The sequence below is a fragment of the Saccostrea echinata genome, unplaced genomic scaffold (genome assembly GCF_033153115.1).
Source record: "Saccostrea echinata isolate AGI-Se365-2 ecotype Australia unplaced genomic scaffold, CSIRO_AGI_Sech_v1 ptg000009l, whole genome shotgun sequence".
NCBI lineage: Eukaryota > Metazoa > Mollusca > Bivalvia > Ostreida > Ostreidae > Saccostrea > Saccostrea echinata.
In genome coordinates, this window is record NW_026889758.1 from 30789781 (window position 1) to 30806774 (window position 16994).

The window sequence follows — 16994 nt, forward strand, 5'->3', positions numbered from 1 at the left end:
AACAGTAATTTAATTTTATATGATAGTTTAAGAAAATAATTCATAAGTACACATTGAAATGATATAAGATATAAACAGGTTGCATCATATGTATATTACACCAAATTTAAAAGATTTTTTTTTCTTTTAGATCTGACAACGAGTTTAAATTTTGTGTACAACTGTTTGGTAAAGGTTGTATAAATGTGAACTCAGAACAACACTCTATTAGTACATTAGTTATGAAGTCGTAGATATTATTTATTTATCATAATTCATGTTTCTTTGAAGGAAAATATCTAATGCATGCGATTGAGATATAAGGCCTGTGAATGTGTGGTAAAGTTTACTGAATAAAAATATCAAAAAAGTTTTAACTGAGGAATTCATCATAATGAGACTTTTGTACATGTGTTTACCTACAACATATTCTATTTTGAACGATCAGTTGATCAAACTGTGCTTGAACACGTGTATATTAAAAAAATTAAAATTGGTAAGAAAAATCATTCAATACATTAAAAATAGGCAGTGCATGTTTATGAATTCATAAACATTATGTTATACATTTAATAGAAAAATTGAACTTGGTTCAAATGAAATACCATGCACGAAATAGAGATAATTCAGGAGACTCCAAATGATTATATGGTATTTTCCATAAAGTTTTGTATAAAATGTACGCCATGCAACCGATCAATACAAAGAGTTCACAGAAGGTTTGGCCGTTCGACGTGGGATGCTTACTCCTTCATGACACCTGATTTCTGTCTGTTTAGTGTTAAAATAGGACAAAAAATGATTAGAAAGGGTAAATGGCACGATTGTCATGGAGATTGCCTCATTACGCAGTATTGTTTTTTTTTAGCTCACCTGAGATGAAAGCTCAAGTGAGCTTTTCTGATCACATTTTGTCTGTGGTCTGTCTGTCTAGCTGTCTGTTTGTCCGTCTGTAAACTTTTCACATTTTTGTCCCCCGCTTTTACTGAAAGTGGGGGATATTAATTTGGGTCTGTCTGTCTGTCCGTCCGTTTGTATTTCTGTCTGTAACACTTTCGTTTCGGCGCGATATCTCAAGAACCCTTTGAGCTTTTGCAATGAAATTTTGCATAGCAACTCCCTCTGCCCTAAGGAAGAACCCTATTAATTTTGAGGTCAAAAGGTCAAGGTCATAAATCAATAAATTCTCTCTATTTTAACACTTTCGTTTCCGCGCGATATCTCGAGAATCCTTTGAGTATTTGCAATGAAATTGTACATAACAACTCCCTGTGGCCTGAGGAAGATCCCTATTGATTTTGAGGTCAAAAGGTCAAAGTTCAAGGTCGTAAACTCATACATTCGTCTGTGTGTAACACTTTCGTTTCCGGACGATCTCTCAAGAAGCTTTTGAGCTTTTGCAATGAAATTTTATACCATAACTCCCTATGGCCTCTCTCGCCCCTCTCAAAGTGTCCCGCCCCTTTTTTTAAATTTATTTATTGTTTTAAAAGTCGCTTGGCAGTATTTTTAGCACAGGGGCATGTGGAGAGTTATTACATATAATACAGGTTGTCGGCGGACTTCATATTCTAATTACATCTATTAGAACTTTTTAGTAGAGGCTAAATTAGACACCATGTATTGTGTAAAATTTTGACAATATCGAACGTGAATGTAAACATTATATATGTGACCTAGTGTTTGCATTTAATTTGCAATATAATCAAGTGCATCAGTGGTCTAGGGGTATGATTCTTGCTTAGCAAATGAGAGGTACCGGATTCAAATCCCGGACGATCCTTTTTTTTTTATTTACTAAATTATAGTATTCAACATGTGAAATGAAAAAGTAATGACGTCTGGCGTGTACAAACTCATAAAATCATTATTACAGTGTGATAAATATTCTATATAAAAAGAATCTTCTATACACATATTAAAGAATAAGCAATCAAATCTTTATATCCATATTGGCATTTTTTATTTCCTTCAATATACATGTATACATTAAATAATTCTACAAATCCGGGGGGGGGGGTTCCGACCCCCCCCCCCATCCGAAATGCGCATGCTCTTCTTTTTTTCCCTAAGCGGGGGACACAAATTCTTTGAATAAGCTTGTATACCATAACTACCTATGGCCTCTCTCGCCCCTCTCAAAGTGTCCCGCCCCGTTTTTTTTTTTTATTGCTTGTTTTAAAAGTCGCTTGGCACTATTTTTAGCAAAGGGGCATGTGGAGAGTTATTAGGATAACTAAGCGAGGGACACAAATTCTCAGAATTAGCTTGTTTACTTCTTCTCCAGAACCACTGGGCCAATTTCAACAAAACTTGCCACAAAGTATCCTTAGCTGAAGGGGAAGGGGATTCAAATTTGTTTAAATGAAGGGCCATGTCCTCATTCAAGAGGACATAATTCAGAAATAGCGAAAATTTGGTGGCATGTTTTAAAACTCTTCTTCGCAAGAACCACTGGGCCAAAAAAGTTGAAACTTTTAGGAAACCATCTTTACATAGTGTAAATTCAAGTTTGTTCAAATGATAACCCCATGTCCCAAATGGGACCACAGAGGGTGATCAAAGTTGTACATTGGAATACATAGAAAAAAATCTTTAAAAATCTTCTTCTCAAGAACAGCTGAGCCATGATTAATCATATTGATATGGAAGCATCCTCAGGTAATGTAGATTCAAGTTTGTTCAAATCATGACCCCCCGGGGGGGAGGATGGGGCCACAATTGGGGTTCAAATATTAACATAGGAATATAAAGGAAAAAAATCTTTAAAAATCTTTTTCTCAAGAACAGCAAAGCCTAATTTAGTCATACTGATATGGAAGCATTCTCAGGTAGTGTAGACTAAATTTTGTTCAAATGATGATCCCCGGGGGTAGGGTGGAGCCACAATTGGGGGAACAAAGTTTTACATAGGAATATATAGGAAAAAATCTTTAAAATTTTTTTCTCAAGAACAGCAAAGCCATGATTAGTCATATTGATATGGACGCATTCTCAGGTAGTGTAAATTCAATTTTATTCAAATGATGACCACTGGGGGTAGGGAGGGGCCACAATAGGGGATCAAAGTTTTACATAGGAATATATAGGGAAAAAATCTTTAAAAAAATCTTCGCAAGAACAACAAAGCCATGCTAAGTAATATTGATATTGAAGCATTATCAGGTATGTAGATTCAAAGTTGTTCAAGGGTAGGATGGGTCGGGTCACAATAAGGGATTAAAGATTTACATAGGAATACATAGGGAAAAACTTATATATAGTTAAAAAAAAAAAAAGCATCCTCAGGTAGTGTAGATTAAGTTTGTTCAAATGATGACCAACCCCCACCCCCACCCCCGGGGTTAGGGTTAGGGGGGTCCACAATGGGGGGATCAAAGTTCTGCACAGGAATATATAGGCAAAAATATTCTTCTCAAGAACAGAAAAGCCATGTTTAGTCATATTTATATGGAAGCATCCTCAGGTAGTGTAGATTCAAGTTTGTTCAAATGAAGACCCCCCGGGGGTAGGGAGGGGACACAATGGGAGATCAAATTTTTACAAAGGAATATATAGGGAAAAAAATCTTTAAAATCTGCTGCTCAAGAACAGCAAAGCCATTTGTTATATTGATATGGAAGCATCCTCAGATATTTAAAATTCAAGTCCCCCTCCCCCATGTAAACTTTTTCAATACTGAACTCATGTGTGCTTTTTCCTAACTAATGTGCTCTGGTAAGCGATGTGGCCCATCGTTTTTTTATCTAATTTGTAAATGACGTGCTTCTCCTCTAAAGGTTATATCGACGCTAGTTCTTAATGGTTATAATTATATCAATGTGAAATTACGCGATTCATCAGCATCTAAAAGTAAGCTCTTTGATATATGTCTCATCATGACATTAGACGTACTCTACAAAGATGTTATTTTGGATTTTTATTTGCAATGATAATTGTACTTTGTTTCCTTTTCCTACAATGCCTAATTAGTGCAACTCAACCCATGTTTCCGTTTTATTCAAACACACTGTACCTAATAAGGACACGTGATTCGGTAAACACCTTTGCTCAATAACTAAGCGGAACTACAATTTAATCAATTTTAATGATAAACACACCGCATCCAATATCATTAAAAGATCTGAAATCCGCATGAAGACCCTATCTAATTAAAATCAATGTTTGATTCGCTCCAAAATTTTGAAAGTCGCTACACAAAGCGACAATTAAAATTTCGGAGAGAATCAAAGATCTCATTTTAATCAGATTGCTGCAAGAACTTGCTAGTAGTACAAATATTTTCATTATTTGTTTTTCCTCCTCAATTTAGTTACAATAAATGTGTTTGTACTTTGAAAACTTACTATTCTACTTAATGATTAAATGTCATAAGACAAAAAATAAAGATACTTGCAGAGTCAAAAAGGTATTTTAAGTTTGCAAAATATACCATATGTTTAGTTTAACGGAACGCTAAATACATTTAATGAGAGAGATTTATAGACATTCTGTTCCATAGGTTCTAGCCCATATTCATATCTGCGAAAAGTAATTCTTGGCTTTAATATTGAAATGCAAACAGAAGAATCATCTACAATTTACGGCGGATGTACATGTTGAGTTACCTGACTGAACACTGATAATTTTACGCACTATTGCTACAGTATTTGCTAATCCAAAGAGTCAGATCACCGTTCAGTCGAGGGGGATCAAACGATATGATAAATATTCACCTGTACCCTCAATCTTAATAGAAAGTAAAATTGCACTAAATATATTTGAACTTACAAAAACAAGGATATTGCATTCATAGATAAATGGGTTTTTTTTTTCTCTTTGAGTGTGCTTTGTCATTGTTTTGAATAGTAACATAGTGATACAGTCAATCATTGTCCACTTAATCACTGTGAAGGACGCCGGCACTTTCAACCTTCCGGATTAAGATCACTTTAAAGCTTGTTGAATATAAATGTTCTTTAAGTTTTAATTTCATTGCTTATATAATTGCTAAACTCCTCTGACTGCATTAAGAATTTTTTAGCCAAATAAACACAAGACAGATTCAGTTCCACAAAATATTTATTTGAAATGACAACATGTTACGTACTTCGGAGTGGTACTATTGATCAATCTGGCATTTCATAATAGTCTCGTAAAGATCTAGACGGACAAACACACACACACTCATACAATGCGTCATCAGTTTCAGGGAGTGGTGATAAGAGTGTATGGAACTCCAAATTAACATACATTATATTCAAATATTTGTCCATATCTTCAAATAATTGTACCTATCTTCAAATAATTGTACCTATCTCCAAATGAATTGAAGATAGGTACAATTGAATTAAAATAGGTACAAATGAATTAAAGACAGGTGTAAATAATTATACCTATCTCTAAATACTTAAACCTAGGTTCAAATGAATTACACCTATCTTTAATGGAATTACACCTGTCTTTAATTCAATTAAAGATAAGTTCAATTGATTTAAAGATAGGTACAATTGATTTGAAGATAGGTACAATTGAAACATATCCACAAAGGATTTGAAGATGGATACAATTCAATTATACCTAGGTTTAATTCGTTTTGTGTTATAGAAAATAATGAAAACTCCCTTTAATAGCGAATTGAACTTTGAGGGAACCGGACAAAGCATTTTTATGAGGAGTGGTTGTTATTGTCAGTGTCTTTATAATTATAGATAGGTTCAATTCAATTGCTTCTATCTTTAAAATAATTATACCTATCTTTAATTCATGGCATTTGTACCTATCTTCAAATCAATTGCACCTATCCTCAAATCGTTTGTACCTATGAATTAAAGACAGGTATAATTGAATTAAACCTATCTTTAATTCGTTTAGAGATAGGTACAATTGATTTGAAGATTCAAATATTTGAATATATGTTAATTTGACATTCCAAAGATAGAGTCACAGTGCGGGGAACTAAAAAGTCGGAATCATATTCGGTAAAAGCAACACTTACAGAATAAAAAAGATCTGTTTGATAAATACAAATGCCCTGAGAAGGGCTATTTCTAATGATAAACCGCCAGAAAGATAATGAATTGAAGGAGTTTAACAAAAACAAAATAACTACAAGTTAATACAAATGGGTAGTTGGTTGGCCAGTTTCCCTTATACCTAGCAGACACATACCAAAACTACACATATGCCTTACTGTAAACCAATTTTATTCGCGAGCGAGAAATATCCGCGAGTTTCGCGACCCTCCTTTACTTTTATTTCTCGTCGCGAACCAATTATTCAACCAATTATTCACCTATGTTTTATTGTAGAATGTTGCCTCGGTCGCGAAAATTAGTAGTCGTGGATGGATTCCAAACTGAGGAATCGCAAACAAAAGATGTCGCGAATAATAATTGGTTTACAGTATATTAGGTAGACTGTACCTCCGTTGTTGCAATAATATTGCAGGAATAATCAGTGGAATTAACTAATAGCTGATAAAAATCATTTTACATCATTGGACATGCATTTGAATCGTAAACCGCACTGGTACAGTGAATTATGACTACCAAGGTCTAACGTACAACATATAATAGGAGTATTGATAAAATCAGTGTCATATAAATACATGTATATGTATCATCAAAGTAACAAATTCATGCTGAAATATCTTTCCTATACGTGACATTATGATACGAGATGGTGCAAATACGCTAGCAACTATATTAGTCTTTTTACTGGAATGTGCATGACCGAGTTCACTGCACGGCATTCTGGGAAAACATATTATGTCAGCTACCTATTACATGCATGAAAACGGTGATGATAACTAACAGAAATCGATCTCGTAACTCTTTTTATACCCCCCCGCAAATGAAGTTAATGGGGGGGGGTATATTGGAATCAGCATGTCCGTCTGTCTGTAGACGAGATTTTGTCCAGAACATTTCTTGGAAACTGTTGCAAGGATTTGTCTGAAAATTTGTATACTTATTCGCCATATGAAGGTGTGCACCTGGTATTTTCATCATGATTGGATAATTTTTTTGCATTTTACGGGTGGGTTTTTTTTTTCATTTTTATTATGTGCAATGGTTTTGTCCGGATCTGTTCCCAGAGACTATTGCATAGATTTGTATGAAAATTTGTACACTTATTATTTACCATATGAAGATGTGCACCTGGTATTTTCAACATTATTTGATAATTTTTCTGCATTTTACAGGTGTGGGTTTTTTTTATTTTTATCGACTTAGTCATTTCGGGTTCATGTCTAAGGTTTGAGACATAGAATCTAGAACATCTGTACAAAAATGTAAACTACAGCTTAAAACTGCTTATTAGAACTAAAAAGAAATCACACAGTATTAAAAACACTTTTTACATTACACAGCAGATAGTGTAAATCCATTTGTCCTTTGGGAGTAATGAGTGGACATGCATCCAGTTAAAGATTAATAAATGGGTTCAGTGTGGGAAGCTGTTAGGGCATCTCTGATCAAGCAGGTCTTATCTATATCTCCTGAGAATGGGCAGAAAGAAATAAAGATCTCTGTTGTCTAAGTCTCTTAATTGTAATTTATGTCTGTCAAAATACATAGTTACTGGAACCAGCCTTTTATTTTTAAAATGAGTTTGATAGATCAATTTGATTTTGTATAATTAATTATGATATTTTTTCTCAACAATCAATTTGCAGAGTGTCATGTCTCACAAAGATGATAGATAGTTGCAAATTATTTTTTCAATGTAATAAAAAAAAAAACACTGTAATTATTAGTATTGATGTTTTATTAGGCTGCACCTTAGTTTCATTCATTAAAAAAATATAATGTGTAATTAAATTTTCACTTTAAATGTTTAAGCAAATTGTGAACACCTCTCACATCTAGAAAACATTCGTGATTTGGTACCTTCTCTGAAAAACCCAGCGGGGGGTATTTGTCCCTTTTGAGTTCTAGTTAACAATACAAATTGTGAAAACACGGACCCCTGGAGATTAAGTGCACAGAAGGAGTAAGCATCCCTTACATGAAAGAATACGTACGGTATTGTTCAAATAAAATCAAAGCTGTAAATTTTTGTGCTTTAATCAATACATTTCAGTTTGTTTGTTTTTTATTGTTGTTTTTTTTTAATACAGTCTTTTATATCAAATACTCGGCCTATTAATAGGGTGTTAAAAGCTAATTTTCACACAGGTACTTGGGTCTTGGTTTATAAATATGTATGTACCTTATTAATACATGTACGTAAAAAAGGTAAAGTACATTTTCACATATCAATAAGGTACATACATATTTATAAACCAAGATCCAAGCGATACCTGTGAATGTATCCCCCCCCCCCAAATAAAATAATTTATCAGTAAAATGTGCATGTTCGTTGCTTTTATCCTTGACGGAAAAGAAATAAGAGCATCTGAAGAACAATATCCATAACATAGTATAACAGGTTTCACAATAAACGTCAATTAATGAAATTGTAATTTTTCAAGTTTTTACGAAAAAGGGGAGTGGGGTGTCAGGTCAGTCATGAAAAATATGATCCAAAGATAGGTTGTATTTGCAAACGAAGTCACTATAATGACCATAGAATTTGCGAATTGCTGGCTTAAAATGATATTATTGAAAGCCCTGTAACATCAACTTATTTGTCAGTAGCCTGTCTCGGTTTTAAAATTGATCGTACTCAGACCATGCTCTTGCGTACCGACTTAGCTGGGAGACATAAACACAATATGCAGGTGATGGTTGTGTTACTACATAAATAAGGAAAGTTGACGATGTAAAAGCTGAAGACGTCCAATTTGTCATATAGTTTAGTTGTAAGTAGACCATTAACGTCTTTAGTCAGTTGTAATACCGGGTTGAAACGGATCATTTGAAAACGCATACTTATTTCACCTAAGTTTTGTGTTTTGTCCTTTAACCAGTACCATAATTTCCTAATTCCATAAATAATCAAATACTTTATTGTTTCAAAAGTTGTTAGAAAGGTGTTTCACCTACTTACTCGCTATTGATATAGATAATAAATTTGGAACATGCATTAGTCATGGCCAATAACTAAGATGTTTGTTTACTAGAAGACGGAGTGTTCGTTCCGACAAATTATGCTCTATCGACTTCAAAGCATGTACTAACATCATACAATGTAAATGACGAACAAAATACATGTAATATCTGTTTCTGTTTTCGTTGAAAGGATATCAGTACTTAAGAGAAAATGAGCAGCGAAAATATTAAAAATACGAGGGGACCTGGTGACATTTTTTGCTAAACAAGACTTTCTGAAAATCAAAGATGGAATGGTAATGCAATCAGTTTGAGGTATTTATCATTATTAATTTTCAATTAAAAAAATTAAAGAGCTTTGCATCAAACAACAAGTAGAAGAAATATTTTTGAAGCCAAGATCAGTAAATTATATTTCGTATTTGAAACATGGACAATATTTTCAGTATCAAAGAATTCCTTCGTGCATAAATGTATTCTGTCAAATTCAAATTGTGAAATCATCTTCCTACTATGGAAAGGGTTCGTGAAGTTGTGGGCTGGACCTGTAAACGAGTTGTTGGATGGGAATCTAACCCAACTTTCATTTTACGTCCGAAAAGACATCGGATTTCCTTTCTGAAGTTACTTCCACTAACACAATATAACAAAAAGTTAATTGTATTGTTGGAATACATTAACAGATTCGTCACAGCCCATAACAAAACAAGACGCGCCATTTCCTGATTTGTAGCATTTTCCGACCATTTGTTGTAATTCGCCAAATAAATGCTGATGGGAGTCGTTGAAATGAGAAATGTTGTGTTTAAAACTATTAGAGTGGTTGTCATGGAATGGATCCTTTTAGCTTTTTGTTGAATTCCTCCAGGTCCAACTCTTACATTCAATTTCTTATGAGTTTTAATGACATTTGTAATTATACAAACATTGCCAATCATAATAATAACAAAAGGAATAGCATTAAACTTTGCCAAATCAATCCAGGGCCAAACATCTTCGTAAAACTCTTGATAGACATTGGTTTCGTAATAACATCGCTGAAAAACTGTTTGGTTGTTCTCTTCTCTTGTAACGTCACCTATACCGTACAAAATATGAGCATTTACTAACACTAACATTCCAATAACAGATCCAAGAATTATTCCCGCCACGTGTTTGTTGCAGCGTTGCTTACTTGCATGTGGAAACCACACCAACGCAACGCGTTCTAAAGTGACGATTACCAAAATCCAGGCAGATATGTCTACCGAAAGATATACCATCCAAAGATGGAATTTACAGGTGGACTCATCAAATAGGCGTACATCTATGCCAAAGGTTATTTTGATCCAGTTTCGCAACAGACCGGTATAGAGGACTACGAGGTCATTAAAGGACAAAGTTACAAGGTAGACAACTGTTGTGTGCCGACGAAGATTTTTACGAAGGAGTACCACGATACAGATGATATTGCCGACAGTGCCTAAAACAATCATGATCGGTGGACAAAACTTCCACAGATTTCGTCCGGCATGAAATTCAGGATAGGAGGCTGGAGTTGAAACATTACTCTCTATTTCAACTGAAAGCAATACAATTAATCTAGCTGTAATTTTTAGCAATTTTAAAGTATTCTACATTTAAGTCGTACATATTGTCCACAGTGCATGGCATGATAGTCGTGTCTTTCATGAATTAAAAAATTCAATTTCCAATGTTATTAATTTAGGTAGCCAGAACCGCTCGGGAAATAAGATAGAAGTGTTCTTTGGTGCATCATTTAATTAATATTTTATTATGAAAGCAAAAGATTAGATTTGCCAGCATATATAAATATAAATATAAATATATATATATATATATATATATATATAAAATTAATTTTGCAGGGGAAACATCCTTATTTTCATTACCTGAGAATCAGAAAGTATATTCAAAATCTCCGTGTCACTAGGTCTAAGGACAACAACAGAGATTACGATATTTCTAGTTTTATATGTTTTTTTAACAATCATTAATCTTTGAAATTTGAATAGCAAGTCAACTTGTCATATTTTAAAATCGTTGGAAATACATATATATTTTAAAAAATCAATTTATATGAAAACATAGTAAATGTTATTCTGAAACTTATTTCCCATGAAATTGTCTTCAGTACAAGTAGGCTAAAGAGTTGTGATCAGTTGCCATTTTTTCTAAATCTATTCTCATTTCATTTTTCTGCAACCTATCAAAGCCTTTTGATGATTTTGTAAAAACTTACTCGTATCTATTCTATTTCTTTTCTTCACTCTAGACTGTCTATTATTGTTAAGTTTTCATTTATTTTTTGTTCTTTTAAATTACCTGCATTATGATAATATCATTCTCGGTTATGCTGTTTTCCCTCATCATAGTTTTGAGAAAAAATAAACTCATCATAAACAATCATATATTGAAAAAAGAATTAACTTGGATTGGATTTGCATGGAAAGTGGAAATCTTTATTTTACATATAAAAAAGAGGAAATTTAAGACTGAAAATTATCGGAAAAAAATACAAAAAATGACAAAACAATGAGTCTTACCTGGAAACATGATGAAAAATGTAGCATATTAATTCTTTGTAAACATGACGAGGACAGCTCTACTTGTAATATCACAAGCCGTATTTATAGTGCCTGAGTACATTATGTATAGACAATATCATTGGTTGTGGAACAGAAGATAGATCAGGTAGGATGGAACGAAGGGAAACGAAACAAATCAATTTTCAATACTTCTGTCAATTCAACACTCAGTTGAAATAAATTTATACCTACATTGGAAAAGATACTGTATTTCACTTAGAAATTGATAAATGAAAACTCCAACATACATCTTTAAATTACTTTTTCAAATATATGTTGTTACACAAGTGAAATTCTTACTTTTATAAAATTATTTTTTCCAAATTAAAAAAAGACCCATATAGGCCTTGACGATAAAGAGTAGTCTGAGTCTATAACCAACCTGAGACTGGCACTTTGGATTAATGCTGCATGAATTTTACAATTGATTGAGGACTCTATGTACACTATCACTTTGCATGCATGAAGCTGGTCTCATAGCTGCGTTTAGAAAATATTTAAAGATAAAATAAGGTCACCTTAGATCCACCTGAGGATACAAATTTTACATTCAGTACAGGGCTCTTAACTTTCTACCATCATGCAAATGTTATCTACATTGTCGTTTTCCAGCCTACATTTTATTGTAATTCAAGTAAAGTCGGCTACTGTATATAGTTAGACGAAGTCATTCGGAAGTAAGACTGGAGCCTTTCATCATTTGGGTCCAGGGAAGACGGGGAACATGATATTTAACCTTTAAGTTCCCCTTCGTTCTATATCAAGTTACGAATCCGAGGGATGCTTGCATTGAACACGTATGGATAGATGTTTTCATATTCAAAAGCTTTTCTGATGTGTGATTAATTGTTCTTAAAAGGAGTTACAGTGTCAATCACCAATATTTTGCAGATGTTATGTGTGTTTCTAGTAGGTGTTACATTTTATATGTTCTCCAATTAAACAGGAACAAATTACGTATGATAAAAGAAATCATCTTTATAGACAAAGAACTGGAATAAGCAAGAAAAACTGTAGACAATATTTAAACATATTGTCCGTGGTATTGCCCTGTGCAGAGTTGATAAACATTATGTAACGAAATCAAAGTATCTCACGAGACTAAATCCAATGGAATGTTTTATTTTAGTTACAATTTTTTATTGGATATTTTCACTAGTTTTTTTTAATTATTATTTTTTTTCTGAACATTGCTTTTGCAGGCAACAAATGCGTTCATTCAATTACACGTAGCTCAGTCGGTAGAGCGCTCGCTCCGTGATCGGAAGGGCGTGTGTTCGAATCACGACCGCGACTGACCTAATTCGATAAAAATAGGTAGCAGCTGTTCCTTCACTTTGAAGTGAAAGTTGCGGGTCCTTCAGATGAAACCTTAAAAACCGAGGCCCCGTGTTACGGTAGGCGTTGGCACGATAAAGAACCCTCACTGCTCATTGGCCCTGAATGCGAGTAAAGGTCTAAATTTGAAGTCCTCTACCGGTACCTGGTGACGTCTCTAAGTGAGTGAAAAATTCTTGAACGGGACGTAAAACAACATACAATCAATTTATCATTCTATTACCCTAGTTTATTTTCCGTAGAACTGTTTGTAGCAGAATCTATACAATGAGCTAAGATATGATTCAATATGAACCTTGAAGGAATGTATTTTCCGGATAGTATTGGGAAGACCCATACTATGTCCTATTTATTCAAGAGTCAGTCTGTAAAAAAAAAAAAATAGCAAAACGCTTTTCCAAGAGGTTTTGTACTGTCATGTATTGTATAACAAATTAAGTTTGCCATTGCAACCTGATATTTTCACTCAAAGCTAGCTCTATGTCTCCAAGTTACAAAAATATATCCAGGATCAATGGAAGAAGAGTACTGTATTCTTCCCTCTAGGTATTTGGTAGCATTACAAGAATCAAGTTACAACTGTAAAGTTAATCAAATTCAATTCTGAAATTGTCTATGCTGTATATATTCAATTTCTAAACAGACCATAAAAAGGAATTTTAGACGTATTACATTAAAACATATTTAGAAATCGATTTTTATTTAATTTCACATCAATTTAAATTTACAAGACTTCTATACTAATACAGATTCAATATATTCAGCCTAAGAGTATTTCAACATATTGCGTTGCAGAAGGCGTGTTAGTCATTAGTATTTGATTACAGCATACATGTAGCTCAATTGATACGTGTTGTAAAGTGACAAAATATATGTTAGTAGTCAGTTGGGATCATCAACACCGTAACACATTAGTGAAGAATCATTAAGTGGATTTTTACTTTGTTAACACTTACAAATTTTAGTCGGTGACTTCCAACATTCTTATGCTTCCCATTTGCATTTACAGAATGCTAATTATCAATTGCGTGTCTGAAATTTTAAAGTGCTTTCTGAGAAAATTGTCTCAAAAAGATCCAGAAGCTTTTAAGACTATTTCAAATAGATTTTAACTGGAACAAAAAAATATACTAAGTTATTTGAAATTGGCACTTACCTGTACTTCAAAGAGTTGTATATACATGTATCTCTTTTTCCTGGTGAACATTAATTTAACAGTTGTTTTCTTTCTGAACTATAGTACAGACTTTTGATCTTCAAACAATGCTATTTTGAAATACGAAATAAAAAAAATACGTTATGTGTAACAAAATCAGTGTTTTTATAGTGTCGAGTAAAATGAAGAGATTAATTACATGTACATGCCAATTATTTTCAGTCGAAACAAAGAAACAAAGCATATTCGCATAGTAGCCTGCATTATGTCTTGAATTCCATGACGGAAGAAGTCTTCGAAAGTTTTGCTTTTGAATCAATCATGCTCGTACTGAGTAACACTGGAAATACTCGCGTAGCACCTACCCCCATAGCTTTGGCATCAACGACGTGATTGTCCTTTAACCTTATCTTTTATATCGTCTACTGCGAAACTAGATGAAAGCAGCAATTAATTTGTCATAGATATTTCTACAGGGAATTTCACCTTCGGATGGTGTATCTTTCGTTAGAGGTAATAGTCACAGAACGAGTTGCTCTAGTCGGAAGCTATCTGCTTAACTTTACAGCAAACATATATCAGGAATAATCCTTGGATCTGTCATAGGAACACTGGCTCGCCTCTTGATAGGGAGAAGGCAACAATATCAAGGACATGCGACTCTTCAGCAACGTGGCATTGAAGCGATGCAGATCAGAAGTTTGACGAAATTATTTGACCTTGATTGATTTGAAAAAGCTGGGTGATATGATTTTAATTAGCAGTATAACTTAAAATTACAATTGTCATTAAAACTCAAGAAAAAAAATTAAATCTACAATGTTATGAAGGTCTGTCTTACGACAGGCACTCTGTAAGTTTTAACGACTATGTTCAAGAGTAAGCAACCCCACCACCACAACCCCCCCCCCCCCCCCCGGTAAGACCCGCCCTGAGCCCTCTATATTGATTAGGTAAAATGAGTAATACGTAGTCAAAATGGTATAAAAACAATGGCCCAACCAACAATTGATGGGAAACATGTCAGTCATGGCCCAACCAACAATTGATGGGAAACATGTCAGTCATGGTCCAACCAACAATTGATGGGAAACATGTCAGTCATGGCCCAACCAACAATTGATGGGAAACATGTCAGTCACGGCCCAACCAACAATTGATGGGAAACATGTCAGTCATGGCCCAACCAACAATTGATGGGAAACATGTCAGTCATGGCCCAACCAACAATTGGTGGGAAACATGTCAGTCATGGCCCAACCAACAATTGGTGGGAAACATGTCAGTCATGGCCCAACCAACAATTGATGGGAAACATGTCAGTCAAAATACGAACGAACGATAGCTGTATTTTCGAACAAGGTCATTATAACGACTAAAAGTCTGCAAAATGTTAACTTGAAACCAGATAGTTGAAAACTCTTGTACATCAACTCTTTTGTTAGTAGCCTGCCTCCGTTTAAAAATAGAGAATCAGTTGGGAGACATAAACGCCATATACAGGTGATGGTGGAATATTGCTATATAATTAGGGAAAGTTGACAGTGGAAAAGCTGGTCTTCTCGTTTGTCATATAGTTTTATTGATAGTTGGCCATTCACGTCTACGGTCAGTAAAATATCCAAATATAAAACAGATGTAACAGAATATGTGGTGTCTTAAATTTCGAGTTCACTGGGATTATTGAGTTGAATGAAGATAGCCATTTGTTAATTAACGTCGTCGATATATCGAAATGCTAAATTGAAAGCCACAGCAAGAGATTTCCGCCTTTCAAGTTTAAGTTTCAGAATAAATCCTGTGTCATAAGCATATAAAAATAGGTCGCCTAATAAAAGAGCAAAATTAGTCCCCAAACGAAAAGGTTAATGACAGAGCTTTATAGATAACGTCACCTGAAATTAAGGGTAAACAGTGACTAAAATATTAAACACAAATATAAAACAATGATTTTCAACTCTACTGGTCAGAGACCAGAGGAACTTATGAATTTATAAGGTGTCCGTCGTCTATCTGTAGACAATTTTTCAAAACGCTACTCCTCCTACAGTTTTGGTCCAGTTTCAGTAAGATCCGATACACAAGTAGACTATACTAAGATGCACAAATCCTTAATCGGATTTTGATTTTGACGAATTGTTGCCATGGTCACTAAAAATAAAAATTAAAAAAATTGCTAAATTCTTTCAAAACATTACTCTTCCAACAGTTTTTGCCCGATTTCAAATAGACTTGGTACACAAGTAAACTTTAAAGCTTAAAAGTACACTCCAGTAAAGCTTGTCTCATCTGGGTTTTTTTTTTTTTTTAGCCTCAACCGTTCTTTTCAGTAAAATATCAAAACGCATTCTCGTTGAGAGTGTAACAACTCGAAATTCATGAAACCTGCATAATCGGTGTTTAATCAAGAAAAAATAGTAATTTCATTATCATCGTATAGGCGCTTATTTTTCCTCGCCTATAAAATTGAAACATCTATTGATGTGAAAAGAACAAATGTTGGGCTATTCATGATCTTTACTTTGATTTATGAAAAAGACCAACGAATGAATCTCTTTCGAATGCACTGAGGTAGAATCTTGGGCAACATAAAAAAGTAAGATATTGGGTACAGAAAGACTGAATTTAAAGGGGCTTGGACATAGATTTAAAGTTAAATTTTTCTCATAATTTCGGTATAATATTATGAATTGTATGTTATTAGAACATTTCACATCGAAATATGATAAAAGCGCATTTAGAAACTTCTTTTATCTGAAAATTATTAAAACAACAAATTTTGGTAGGCGTTTGATTGACACATGTCCTTGCACTTTCACGAAGTAAACTTTATCTTTCATACTTAAGAAAAGTAGATAATTTGTTATGTATTAAGGATGTTGGATTCGTTATCAAAAGTATTAAGAATTTTTTATCAAGTATACTTTTAGAATCTACACACATAGCTTAGATAAA